Source organism: Amia ocellicauda, chromosome 7 (genome assembly GCF_036373705.1).
Source record: "Amia ocellicauda isolate fAmiCal2 chromosome 7, fAmiCal2.hap1, whole genome shotgun sequence".
Taxonomy (NCBI): Eukaryota; Metazoa; Chordata; class Actinopteri; order Amiiformes; family Amiidae; genus Amia; species Amia ocellicauda.
The window spans coordinates 14,738,182-14,752,720 of record NC_089856.1 but is presented as its reverse complement, the minus strand read 5'-3'; the positions used below and the strand labels follow the sequence as shown (position 1 = coordinate 14,752,720).

Here is a 14,539-nt window from a genome sequence, read left to right as displayed (position 1 = left end):
CTGCACCCTGTGTTCTGCACACGAGCATGCAGGACGTCAATGAACTCTGCACATTGACTTCTATGGGTACTTTTAATTATTGTTTTCAGCTCTTAAAGAGTTGCAAATGTCAAGTTACTCTGTATGCAAGATTTATAGATTACTTAAACTATCAAAAAAAAAAAACATATACATGGAATACAGTCACCTCCAAAATTATTGGCACCCTGGATAAAGCATATTCTAATAAAAAAAAGAACTAAATTTAAATCTGCATTAAAAATCATTTTTTTAAGTACATCTCAGTTTTAAGGAACAGTGTACTGGCCTTCCATGAAGTCAACAAATGAGGTAAAACACATGTAAAATCCATTTGTAACCCCCACAATGAGGAAAGGCAAAAATCTCACAAAATTTAAAGAGACCAATGGTTGTTGACTTGCATACATCAGGCAATGGGTACAAATAAATAGCTAAAAACCTAAATATACCACTTATCTTAGGGTTACCAAGACTTCAAATCAACAATTAGATGCCACCTCCATGCCAATTGCCTATTTGGAAGGGTTGCCAGAAAAAAGCCTTTATTAACAGCAACCAACAAATGGAGTTTGCTAAAGAGCATTGGCACTTGGATTAGAACCAGGTGCTATGGTCATATAAGACCAAAATAGAGCTATTTGGCCATGCACACCTGCGGTGGGTTTGGCATCAAAAGAAGGATGCACATGCAGAAAAGAACCTCATACCTGTTGTAAAATATAGTGGTGGATTTTTGATGTTATGGGACTGTTTTGCTTCACCTGGTCCTGAGGCCCTTGTTAAGGTCAACTGCATCATGAACTTAACGTAGGGCTGGGCGATATGACTTAAAAATAATATCTCAATATTTTTAAGTTTGATACACGATATATATCAATATTTCTTGCTTTATCCAATCAAGCTACAAAATAAGACCAAAGACATTCAAACTACAAGTATTTCGTTAATTATTAAATATGCAAAACTAACAAATATCACATGCAGGCTGTCATGGTAAATATATGCAAAATGCAACATTACAGCGCAAGTGTTGCGTGATCACTATTACGTGTGTTATGTTGTTATGGGATATATATATATATACAAACACACACATATATATGTATACACAGTATGATTTACTGTCACATAACAACAATAACACAAGTAATAGTGATCACGCACACATGCGCTGTAAAATGGTAGATTTATGACATCCGGGTTTATAGTGGCGCATTTTACATCTGCTCGACAGGTGCATTTCTTCTCTACTTACCGGTATAGCACGTGTTAATACAAAATAGTTATAATAATAATAATAATAATAATAATAATAATAATAATAATAATAATAATAATAATAAACTGTATTACTTCACCATCTTAATAAAAATAAAACGAAACTTTCTGCATCTGTTTGCATTGCTTTCCAATTTATTAAAATGCAAACAAACTTTATTATTCTTTAATTTTGTACAAATTATATACATCTAAATTAGTGTGGGTGGGGGGTGCGATCGCGTATTGTCTGGGGTGCTTGCAGATCGAGTTTAGCCCGGCGACGAGAGCGGGGAACAACGTGTGCGCTTGTGCATTAAAGTATCTTTTGGTTATTTTGGTTATTCTGTGTCAAGTTCACTCTCCTCCATGTCTGTCTGTGTTTCTGAAAACACATTTCTTGCCGCATCCGGGACGTGTGAAAAATTACGAAAAATATTGCTGTAAAGAGTGGGATTTGCGACACAACGAAATAAACTATAGAGCATAATATGAAACGATAGACGTTTTTCTATAGTCACACGATAAATATCGTCATATCACACAGCCCTAAACTATAGCAAGTTCCAGCACATTTTAGACAATAACCTGGTTCCCTCGCAGGTGGATCTTTGCAGCAAGACAATGATTCCAAGCACACATCAAAATCCACAAAGCAGTGGTTAATTGACAACAAAATCATGGCTGCAATTGCCATCTCAGTTTTTGGACTTTGAAAACCTGTGGTTTGAATTGCAGAAGGCAGTCCATAAGTGCAGACTGAAGCAAATCATGGATCTGTAAAGATTCTGTATGGAGGAATGGTCTAAGATCACTTAAAATGTGTTCTCCAATCTCATAAAAAAATATATAGATAAATGCTCAGTCCTATTATACATGCAACCCCTTAATATATTCCACATTCTGGTAAAAGCTTTTTGCTCATCTTTATCAAGGGTGACAATCATTTTGGAGGTAGGTGTGTGTGACCATATATATATATATATATATATATATATATATATATATATATATATATATATATATATATATACACTCACCTTAAGGATTTTTAGGAACACCTGTTCAATTTCTCATTAATGCAATTATCTAACCAACCAATCACATGGCAGTTGCTTCAATGCATTTAGGGGTGTGGTCCTGGTCAAGACAATCTCCTGAACTCCAAACTGAATGTCTGAATGGGAAAGAAAGGTGATTTAAGCAATTTTGAGCGTGGCATGGTTGTTGGTGCCAGACGGGCCGGTCTGAGTATTTCACAATCTGCTCAGTTACTGGGATTTTCACGCACAACCATTTCTAGGGTTTACAAAGAATGGTGTGAAAAGGGAAAAACATCCAGTATGCGGCTGTCCTGTGGGCGAAAATGCCTTGTTGATGCTAGAGGTCAGAGGAGAATGGGCCGACTGATTCAAGCTGATAGAAAAGCAACTTTGACTGAAATAACCACTCGTTACAACCAAGGTATGCAGCAAAGCATTTGTGAAGCCACAACACGTACAACCTTGAGGCGGATGGGCTACAACAGCAGAAGACCCCACCGGGTACCACTCATCTCCACTACAAATAGGAAAAAGAGGCTACAATTTGCACAAGCTCACCAAAATTGGACAGTTGAAGACTGGAAAAATGTTGCCTGGTCTGATGAGTCTCGATTTCTGTTGAGACATTCAGATGGTAGAGTCAGAATTTGGCGTAAACAGAATGAGAACATGGATCCATCATGCCTTGTTACCACTGTGCAGGCTGCTGGTGGTGGTGTAATGGTGTGGGGGATGTTTTCTTGGCACACTTTAGGCCCCTTAGTGCCAATTGGGCATCGTTTAAATGCCACGGCCTACCTGAGCATTGTTTCTGACCATGTCCATCCCTTTATGACCACCATGTACCCATCCTCTGATGGCTACTTCCAGCAGGATAATGCACCATGTCACAAAGGTCGAATCATTTCAAATTGGTTTCTTGAACATGACAATGAGTTCACTGTACTAAACTGGCCCCCACAGTCACCAGATCTCAACCCAATAGAGCATCTTTGGGATGTGGTGGAACGGGAGCTTCGTGCCCTGGATGTGCATCCCACAAATCTCCATCATTTGCAAGATGCTATCCTATCAATATGGGCCAACATTTCTAAAGAATGCTTTCAGCACCTTGTTGAATCAATGCCACGTAGAATTAAGGCAGTTCTGAAGGCGAAAGGGGGTCAAACACAGTATTAGTATGGTGTTCCTAATAATCCTTTAGGTGAGTGTATATATATATATATATTTTATTTTTTATGTAAATAAACATTATTAATTAGGTTATGTAAATAGCTGTTGCAAGATGCAGAACACACAGTATATCCCATAGACCAGGGGATCCCAATGTCTGGTGATGGAGGGCCAATTTCTGGAGGTTGCATGGGATGGGGGGCCACAGCAGAAAATGAATGTCCCAAATCATACCTTTTTATGAACTTTAATTGTTGTTTTATTATTTACCTCCAAATGACTTGTGCAATTTGTAACAGAAAATGTTCAGAAACTGTAAAAATACAGTAAAGGTTCAGAAAGGGGTGGTTGGCTTTGGGGGGCCACACCAAACATCCTTGAGAGCCGCATTTGGCCCCTGAGCTGCACTTTGGGAAACCCTGCCATAGACCATGCTTGTGACACAATGTGTCATTAGACAGCACAGGGGAGGAACGGTCTGGTATTACAACACAGTGAAATGGATTGTCCGCAGTCTTTACATTTGTAAACCTATGTTATATGACCATCATATGTGCTTAATACATCATCATCACAGGTAGCAGGCAAGATCACTGCAGAGCATACCACAGGGATTTACTGCACTAACATGAAGACTATACTGTTCAACTGAAGATTTCAAGACATCACTGAGCTTCTAATACACACACCACAAGCTAGCAACACATGTTCAAAGCTAGCAACGTCAGGGGGGGTAGGGGTGTAAGAATAGAAGCACAGCTCCTCAGCACTACTGGCTGAGAGGATCTCATTGGGCTGCGTGTTTTACCATTGGGTGGTGGGAGTGTTGAGTTAAACTCTGCTCTGTCTGACTGCAGCTCCCACCACCACCCCACTCCTCCTGACTCCAGACTGGTCATAATCAGCACTTAATCCACCAGTTCAAATCAATTTATTTATATACAATGTTTATGGATTGTTACTTTGTTTGTGTTTTTGTTGGTTTTAAATTACTCAGGGGAGTCATTACTGTAATAAGCTCCACTACAAGCCCACTCTCTCTAATGAACAGTTTCCTGCCACAGTGTACCACAGGGTACCACAGGGTACCACAGGGTGCTCCAGGCACATGACCGCACCGGCAGCACATCAGTCTCCCCCTATCTGGTGGTGTCAGGGCAGGGAGAACTCTGGAAATTAATCGAGCACTGCCCTGCTACACAGACTGAAGGGATCCCCCCCTCCTCTACTCTGTCGGTACGGCCTCCCTCCCTCACACAGAGTCCTGCCTGAGACGCAAGCAACAGCAGCGTTCATGAAAAGAATCCCAAAGAAAGCAAACCAACATGTGTCTAAATGTAAATCGTGTAAACCACCCAACCAGCAGACACATCCAATGATTACAAACAAATAAAAATAAAAACATCACACAAACTCTTGCAAAGTTAACAAGTTTGTATAAATACCTTATTTCCAAGCAAGGTGACAATATAAAAAATACCTTAGGTGGCTGATAGACTGGATCCAAAAATCACTGATATCAACAACATAATTCAGCAAGCTGGAGGCAGCACTGGGGCACAAGCTGCACAGACACTGGAGAGGACCCCCTCCAACAACAACCACCAGCTGCAACAAACTCAGACTGTGCCTTTACAACAAGAGACCAAACAGCCCTAAAAATAGACAGATACTGAATAAATAAATCACATAAAATAAAAACTGCAGAATGATCCATTTCCTCCAGGGAACACTATTGATTGAAAGACTAACAAACTGATTTAAAACCAAACTGGTTTCTAAAACAGCAGGTGGAACAAGTTGCACCAAAAAGAAGAGGTTAAAAAACAATGATAAAATGAGCAAACTCCCAACTGCCCGGCACAAAGGAGCTCCCAGAGAGAACCATAAGAATCTGGGGGCTGCAATGCCTGTAATAAGCTTTAGCGCTGGCAGCCTCATCACACACTCCCAAGCACAGAGCAGGAAATCTCATCCATTTTAAACACAGGGAGCCAGAGATTACCGAAGGAAGACCAGGAGCTCTGTGCTGATACACAGACACCGAACACTTTCTCTGGATTATCTGTCTAATACGCCGGCCAGCTCCTACTGATTAACACACTTGAACATTTCCGTTTCATTTTTTTATTCCCCTTTTCCGTGTTAAATCCCCTTTTCCTTTTTCTTAACGTGTGGCTTATGATATGCCCATTGTGGACGCGCACTTAAGAAATTAACCCTTTGTGGAGTCTACTGCACTCCGATTAGAAGAGATGAAGGATGATTGGCACCTCGACTTCCGATCAAACATTGGCACCGGCCTGCTTTACCACAATGTGGTGTGGGGCACTGCAGACCATGAACCACATTCACACATGTATACATGTGCATGTGTGTACAGCAGTCACACACACCCAAATGAACCCAAATGGATCAGTGGCACAAACGAACTGCAGTAATGTTTTATTCGTTTTCGCCTTACATGTTGCTTTGAGTCTTGCACAAATAAAGTAACACAGTAAAGTCAACACATTACACAATGTGGGGTAAACGATGCTGTGTGTAATAGACGTCTGTGGGTTTTGAAAAGATTGAGGTGTTTATGCTACTGGAAATCGGAACACGAGGACACATCAGAACTTCAAACGATCAGTTCAGCAAACTGGCGGCCTGAACAATTACTAACCCGTAGGCCTAATGGATATTTATATTTAAAAAAATGTATAGCCCAATTAAACGTTGTACTTGTCATTTCTGTGCTTATAGATTTCTTATACAAAAGGACAGTGAAAATTGTATGAAATTAAATGTATTCAAACATTATTCATTGTTCCACACGCTAAAACAGCCGGAGGTGTTTTTTTAAAGAATGTCCTTGCTAGTGTTTGCTTGAACACAAGTTGCTGTTCTTAATGTTGTTTTTGTGTTGATAGATAGATGGCTGTGGTGTTCCGATGGCACAGTTACATAGAGTCCACAAACAGACAAAATTCGACTACAATCGTAGAACTAATGTGATCAATTTAATGCATTCCATGTTTGTTCAAGGACAACACAAATGTGTAAATATTTACCAAAGCAAAATACAATGATGTGTCTCTTTAACACGAGTCTGTGTGTGAAAAACACAATATTATGTTAAAAATACACATTATTGTTTTGTAATTTGGTCAATTTTAACACAGATTTGTGTTGCCCTTGAGTAAATACATTAAATACAACACATTAGTTCTAGGAGTGTACAAATTCGAATACATACATTTCTGGATAAAATGACACTCAGGGATTAAATCCAAATTCCATTTGCCAGAGTGGAGTTGGTCTGAATGACTTTTTATCGTTTTAAATCCGGATCTTTGAATAAATCCTTTCATAGTTACCTCAGGCCGATTACATTCAATTTTTCAGATGATGAACTGCTTATTTCAGAATGTAGTGAACTCCACAATTAATGGGTGTGTAGGCCTACTGAGCATTTAGGATTACATCAAGTATGTATGGTCTTATTTGTTACTTTTAAACATAATGGACAAACACTGAGTGTGCCGGGATTTAAATATTATTATTATTATTATTATTATTATTATTATTATTATTATTATTAATAATCATCATCATCATCATCATCATCATCATCATCGTTCGATCGATTGAACGCCGTTAAGTTTCAGAAATCGCTAGGAAAGTTCTAGGTTGTCGAAATCGGGCGGTTTGTTAAAAAGGAGTAGTTAAATTAGATCAATAGATTTATAAGGATTTATAAGCAATCAATGAAAACTCGAAGGGTCAATTGTCACGTAAACATTCGCCATCATCCAAATCGTTTCGAACGAGACGGACATAAGAGTGTCGGACGGGACATTTGGCCGGTATTGACGTGTAAAATGGATGATTATTGAAATGTAATTGATGTGCTTTTATGCACGGTATGACGATGTCAGATGTAGAAGGAATACACTTATCAGTTCAGGCTTTTGATTGAAAGCAATGATGAAAGAAGTCGTCTTTCGACTGTCCCGTAGCCTATAGCAGATGCCCCGTTTCCTTACTTTTAAGAAAATCATCTCCTACAAACTTGTCTAATGAGTTGGGTGTTAGACCCAGTTCACAGTGACAGCGGTTAGAGACGCTACAACTCTTCTGTGTTTTACCAAGGGAAGGGATACCCTTCTTGGTGTCCCGGGCGAGACATGGGGACTTAGAGCTTGCCTATTTAACTTTTCACAGCTCGAGTAGCCTGGCCGTATACCTGTAACTCTTACAATTGTAAAACATACCAGAAACGCTTCTGTAAATGCACTGATCAAGACAATCAATGCCACTCGTAGTACTAGTGATGTGTGTAACGGTGTGCCTCAACGTTACTGTCTATGTTGCCATACAGTAACCAATACTCTGTAAGTATATATCTGAACACGTTTTAGTTATTTTAGTCAAATAATTCGTATTGTGAAGGTAAATATTATTGTTAATTCAACTAGCACCTGAAAGATACGAAAATGTAGCCTGATATTCGAACAGCATTATTTTAAACAATCGTCTAGGTGAATTAAGTTATTTGGTTTTGTTTTGTTTGTGTTCTAATCTAGGAACACAACCCAGAGAGCAGAAATATGTTTGATTAGGCTGACGCAATAAAGTTCTTAAAGTGAAATTTGTTTGTCTAAATTAAGCGAATCGGAGAAGCTCCAGGAGCTGGGTATTTTGCAAACCATTATATATTATTTTCTTTCAAAAACCTTTATTAGGATAATTAACTCAGGCCATTGGCAAATACTTCTTTAAAAATATTTTTTACCGTGTCGCCACTTCCATAACAGAGCGAGCCTGAAGTCAGGATTCCGTTATCGTGGTTTATTGAATTATATTTACTGCCTTACACTATCACACATTGGAAGCTCTATTAAATATTAGACTATATATCAACTTGTATATTTTAAGGTTATACCTTTGATATGGATTTCAATACACTATGTTTTTAAGACGTTTTAACTGGAGTTCCTCATTCTTTTTCATTGGACGAAACAGTCTAGCCCTGAGGTACTTTGCTCTGGGTGCGTCCGCAGCTGTGTGTTCGTTCCAGTTGACCCGGTGTCGCTCTTGATCAAATTACCACGCTCACAGTCGTCGCCAAAACTTGTTGAGTTCAGTCTCATATTATTTCCTTAATGCACGCCACAAAATACGAATACCAAAAATTAAGTAACTACGTATGATACAAATTAATTCAAGATAAATAAGATTAATAAATACATAACCGAGAATATTGAATAGTCAAAGGATATTCTGGGTAATGTAATTATGTACAAGAAAACTAAATACATACATATGTAATACATAAACAAATAAAATGTACTATCATCATAATTTGTAGTATTAGTATTAATAAAAAACAAAAATAATACAACAATAATAATAATGTAGAGGGGACGAATAACTGTTCCCAAACTGTTCACAAACCTCATGCTTTACATGTAGGGATGCATCAAGATCATAGTATACAACAGAGACAGACCATTTTATTGTTTTTACCAACAACAGCGTCATCGCCGCGATTTCCTCGCTTTTTTTATGAACATAATCCGAGTGTGAACAGCACATTAGGGTACGACTCCGGAGCATCTCTCAATTGGGATGTGGGAAGGGGGGTGTAGTGGCCTAAATACAGCACACTGCAGGTGGGTAGAGGCCTGCGGAACTGCGTCCAGCCAGTCTAACTCAAATATTGATATAAAATAAAATGAAATACGTGTTCCTGTGTGAGTCAGAGGGGGACAGGCGGACTGGGGAGGGGTCACTGATGATTGCAGAGACAAATCTCGAACAAAAAATAAAATGCATTAATAGGTTTCTTTTAGAGGAAATGCACATTGGCCTTCCTGGCAAATAAGAGGTTGGGAGAGAGGGATAAACACGTAGATTGGATTGAACAGATCAACAAACACGAACAGAAAGACTGATTGTCAAACTCAAAGCCTCCACTGTGAGGTCTCTCTCAGCACCTGCCCTTCCGCACGACAGACACACCGAGCAGACTCGTCAGTGCTCAGTGCGTGAGCTGCACCGCACATGCCCGGATGATCCACTCCACTTTCCACAGCCGACGCAATCCGTCTACATACGATATTTACACATCCTCGCTAACAAAACCAATTTACCTTCATAGTAATCAATGCCCTGCCATTTTGTGACCGACTCCTGCTTATTTTTCAGTTATATGTCTTACAACAGCATATATAGACAAATGTCGAGAATATAACCGGTCTAAATAAAACCGATCTACGCACACCATTTATTTTCCAGATACCCAGTGTTTCCGACAACAAACAAGACGACAAACAAATCGAGCACTCAAAAACAAAAGTTGGGTTTTCTGGTTTCAATCACATTCTTTCGTCTAATGTATTATTATTATTATTATTATTATTATTATTATTATTATTATTGTGTGCATTCCCATGGCCCAGGTTCGCTCTGCTCCTGCGCAGGACCGGTCCCGAGCACGAGCACTGGAGGAACAGTCCAGATTCGAGCTCGGGACAGCATGATGCCTTGATCAAACACAGGCACGACATGACATTATATACATACATATATAATATCGTCATTTTGTATTAACTGTGTTCTGTTATCTTCCACACACCTCTAATCTGTGACACTAACACCCCAGGCCCCCTTCCCCGGTTTTCCCCTTCGATCCAAAAGCTATCGATCCTCGTTTTATTTTCCTGATTTCAATCACTATTTCGACAACGTCAGCAGGAACCCGATCGATACAGAATAGCCGAGGGTCACATGGGCTGCTAGGCCTCATGCACCGGGCGGGGAATATTACCCAAATCCAGCTGTACAGAGCGTGCCTGTTGTCCTGTCACTGACTGGGTGGGCCATGAAAATACAGAAACTAAAGGTTTAATAATCAAAATTAAGCAAAGAACAATATCCCGCCTTGTGTGCATGTAGGAATGAATGAATTGGAATAGAACTGAGGTCTGATCAGTACAGAGCAAAGACAACCCAGACCCGCACAAGAGACAGGTTGTCTGCACTCGGTTGGGTTTCATTGGAAATTCTTCGCGAACACACACGCCCGCACGCACGCACGCACGCACGCACGCACACACACACACACACACACACACACACACACACACACACACACAAAACACACACCAGAACACAGCCCCAGACAGAGCACCGGACACTTCAAACAATGAGCATGAAATTCGGAGAAGAAATCACAACACAACGCAACGTACACACTGGCTCACAGGCTCCATCCACTGCAGATCTGCGCCGCTAGTGAATGACACTGCTCCGGTTAACCATCTCACTACTAAAACAGCACAGGTGCATATCACACTTTCACATCGAGAGAGAATGTAAGATATATACACATTACATATAGACATGCACGCACTGCGCTGTTGGGCCCATAGGGGCAAATACAAAAAACAGGAATAACGATTTCTATTATATATATAATATATATATATATATTTCAACGCGGGCCTAATTATGCACACAATCTTAAAAAATAAAATCCGTTATAGGCTACTCACGTTTTCACTTCAAGTCGAGCGCTGTTCACTGTAATCCGGTTGCAATCAGTGCCACTTCCCACATAACAAATAATATAGAAAAAACATTTTCCGCAGCAGAGGCTGTAAGGTCCCACGTGTTACACGGATTTAAACCCATGATTCATTTGCTGGATTTGTAAAGAACCCTATTTTGGTATTCGGTATATTGAGGGGTAGAGAGGGAGTATATACAAAATAATAAATCATAAATAATATATATTACAAATTTGAAACCGGAGAATATATAATAAGACGACTTCGAAAAACAAAAAACAAAATAAAAAAATGAAAACCCCGCAGTTGGTTGTGAGTCCTGCTCTCCGGAATCCTCCTCCTCTCTGGCGCTGTCCGTTTCAGCACCACAGCTCAGCCCAGCCAGGACAGGACTGGGACCCCGCCACACTCCGCAGCCAAGCGGGCAGGCAATATTCCACAGTCTCCGCAATAAACACCGGACGCACTCGAAGACACACACACACACACACACACACACACACACACACACACACACACACACACACACACACACCAGCACAGCTTCAGTGAGATGTCGTATTTACTCCGATCTGTTATTCCAAGACGGTCGTGAATTCGGCTGCAGGGGCGGACCCAGGTATAACCAGTTTACTTCAGGAAAAGAAACAATTTGTGTGAAAGGATGAACCGAATACGGGTTAAGCACTGAGAGAAAGAGAGAGTGTGTGCGCGTGAGTGTGTGTGTGTGTGTGAGAGAGAGAGAGAGAGAGAGAGAGAGAGACCGGAGAAACATCTTAAATATTTATACCGGCGGCACGCATCGAAGGCAAAGGAATGCAGTTAAAATAAGAGCAGCTAGGCCTTGTGTATTGCCTCCCATTCTTCTGTCTACAAACTAATATTACACTCAGATATATTCTTAATATTCTTAATAATAATAATGTCTGCTTCAATGTAAAATGAAGTCCCCCAATTTATTCTCCTACAACTCTATAGAAAGCGAATCTGCCTGGGATGTTTAATACTATGTAGGTATCTCCTTTATTGAGGGCAACACAGGATTAATAAATAAATAAATAAATAAATAAATAAATAAATAAATAAATAAACCCTGTACTGGATGAAGCGGTTATTGAAAATGGATGGATGCTTTATAACAAAGTAATAGCCGGGGCCTGATAATTTAAGTGTGAATCATTAAATCATTTGGAGTGGACGGCATTACCCGCATTGAAGAATGATGATTTTGACACACGTGAGCATTGTTTCCTCTTTCATTATTTCCTTCTCTCGGTTTCTCCGACCCACCGGGCGCAGATTACATAACAGCCACACACAGAAACACGCGAGAGGAAGGTTCACCTCCACGCAAGCACACAGACTGGAGCTCAGAGCAACAGCAACAACGTACAGCGTCGACTGTGCAGCGGAAAATAATCGATATTGCTCTTGTTTTTGTTTTTTTATTATTTAATATATTACCCCCCTCACACACACATATACATTATATATTATTCTTTTTTTTTTACCCAAATTTACACAACTCATCACCAAGTGGAAGTCAATAAAATTAGTTTCTATATATTTTATCTATTCAATACCACTGAATCCAGTCGGGATGTTTCTGATAACGAGTTCTTTTTCTTTGAAAAGGGGAGATACCAACCCCCACCCCAAAAAACCCAACACACACACCTCTCCCCACACCCTCTCCTACTCAACATCTCCTTCTAACCTATCCACCACCAAAAACACACTTCTTAATGTTTGATTATACACTTCCATCACACAAAATAGCAAAAAAATAATGGCTTAAGCACAATATGGTTCAAATACATAAATAAATACACATTCAATGCGAATATAGTGCAAAATATTCAAGACGTATTATTGTTCTCAAATATAAACGTACCAAGTATAAATACATAATACACGTAGGAGTGCTTATATGTTACACATGCATTTGCACACACAGATCAACAAGCATGGATTTATACATACAATCACACACAGTGCATACACAGAGACACACACACACACACACAAACACACATCTACAGCGTGCGGGCCACAGGCTTTGAGAAATACTGCAGTGGGGGTTTGAGGATGGTTATGGAGCTTCGTCCGAACAAAAGTCAGTCTCAAACAAACGCAATTACAACCACGTCTACATACATCTGCACATACTCGCTGTAGGGAAGATGCGCACAAACAGTCTTTTCGATCAGCAGCACGGTGATCATCGTTTTTTTCTCCTCTCCCTCCTTCTTGCAAATACCAGTGTAGCGAACGCACCACACCCGTAATACCTACACAGCAGCCAACACCAACGTGTCCAGTAATACTGACATAATATGAATTGTAATATATTTTTTATATTTATTGTAGATTATTTATTTTTTTTTGGAGGGGGAGGTGATGTTTCAATTAATTTATTTTTGGAAAGGAGATGGGTTGATGGCAAGGTGGGGGGGGGGGGGTGCATACTGGGGATTGGAGGCGGCAGTCCCATTTTACATCATCAAGACCCAAGTCTTTGAAATGCACCGATTTCCTGCAATATAGGTCTTAATGAGGACGGGGAAGGAGGGGGAGGAGGGGACAGGGACGTGGTGGGGACAGAGAATTACGTTACAGGTTTAAGTAATGCTTCTTAGTATTGTGTTCAGGTCTCGCACAGGTATCCCGATTTTTTGCAAGAATACAAAATCCTATTCCTCTTTTAAAATGTTCTATTTTTTGATTATCCCCCCCACATTAAAGTTTGTCATGCACATACGGCGACCGTCCCCCCCGCCCCTCACCCCTCAGCACACACACAAGCACACACACACCCACCACTACCCAAGGTATGCGTATATTTCACATTTGAACACATCTAGAAATTTCATTCCGACCTACGTAAGGCCAACACCCCGATTTGTGTATTTTCTACCTTCTTGGACCAATTCATAATTTCGACCGTCGCAAAACGAGGGAGAAAAACCACTGACTTGTGATTTTTTTTTGGGGGGGGGGGGATGTGTGAAAAATTCATATTCAGAGCAGCTCGAGCCCTGGCAAGCCGCCGATTCACAAATGCAGGCAGAAAAGGTGCTGGTGAGATGAAGCGCTCTGCGGCACTGGTGTATGAGCCATAGACACCGCACAAAAGGCACCTATTTGCGAAAAACCTCTAGCCGCTTGAGAAAAGAGAAGGTCTACTTACTTTTAAAGCGTTAATAGAAATCCAGAAAGGCGTCGCTGGACTGCAGATGTCGACAAGATTCAGGAGAAACTGCGGTTGTCGCCATATTGTTGCTGCTATCTTCCTTCCCAGTGCGTGCTGTTACCCTGCATAATTGATGACTCTCAGCAAAATGTTAGGGAGCGTCGGCAAATGCCCCGCTTAAAGCGGCTAGGGACCGTTGATCTGTAGACAGTATTCTTCACCCCCCCCATCCCCATCATTACCACCAACAGCAAGAAAATAAAAGAAAAATTAAAGACAATTATTTGAGTGAC

The 14,539-nt window shown here is 40.3% G+C and overlaps 1 protein-coding gene across 1 annotated transcript in view; it reads right to left on the bottom strand.

Annotated features, from left to right (window-relative positions):
• Nucleotides 1-14,371, bottom strand: part of scn8ab (sodium channel, voltage gated, type VIII, alpha subunit b) — an 81,949-nt gene extending 67,578 nt beyond the window's left edge. The window contains exon 1 of the mRNA XM_066708651.1: nt 14,244-14,371. The gene's annotated coding sequence lies outside the window, so the exon portion shown is untranslated. The remainder of the gene's footprint in view (nt 1-14,243) is intronic.
• Between the last annotated feature and the right edge of the window lie 168 nt (nt 14,372-14,539).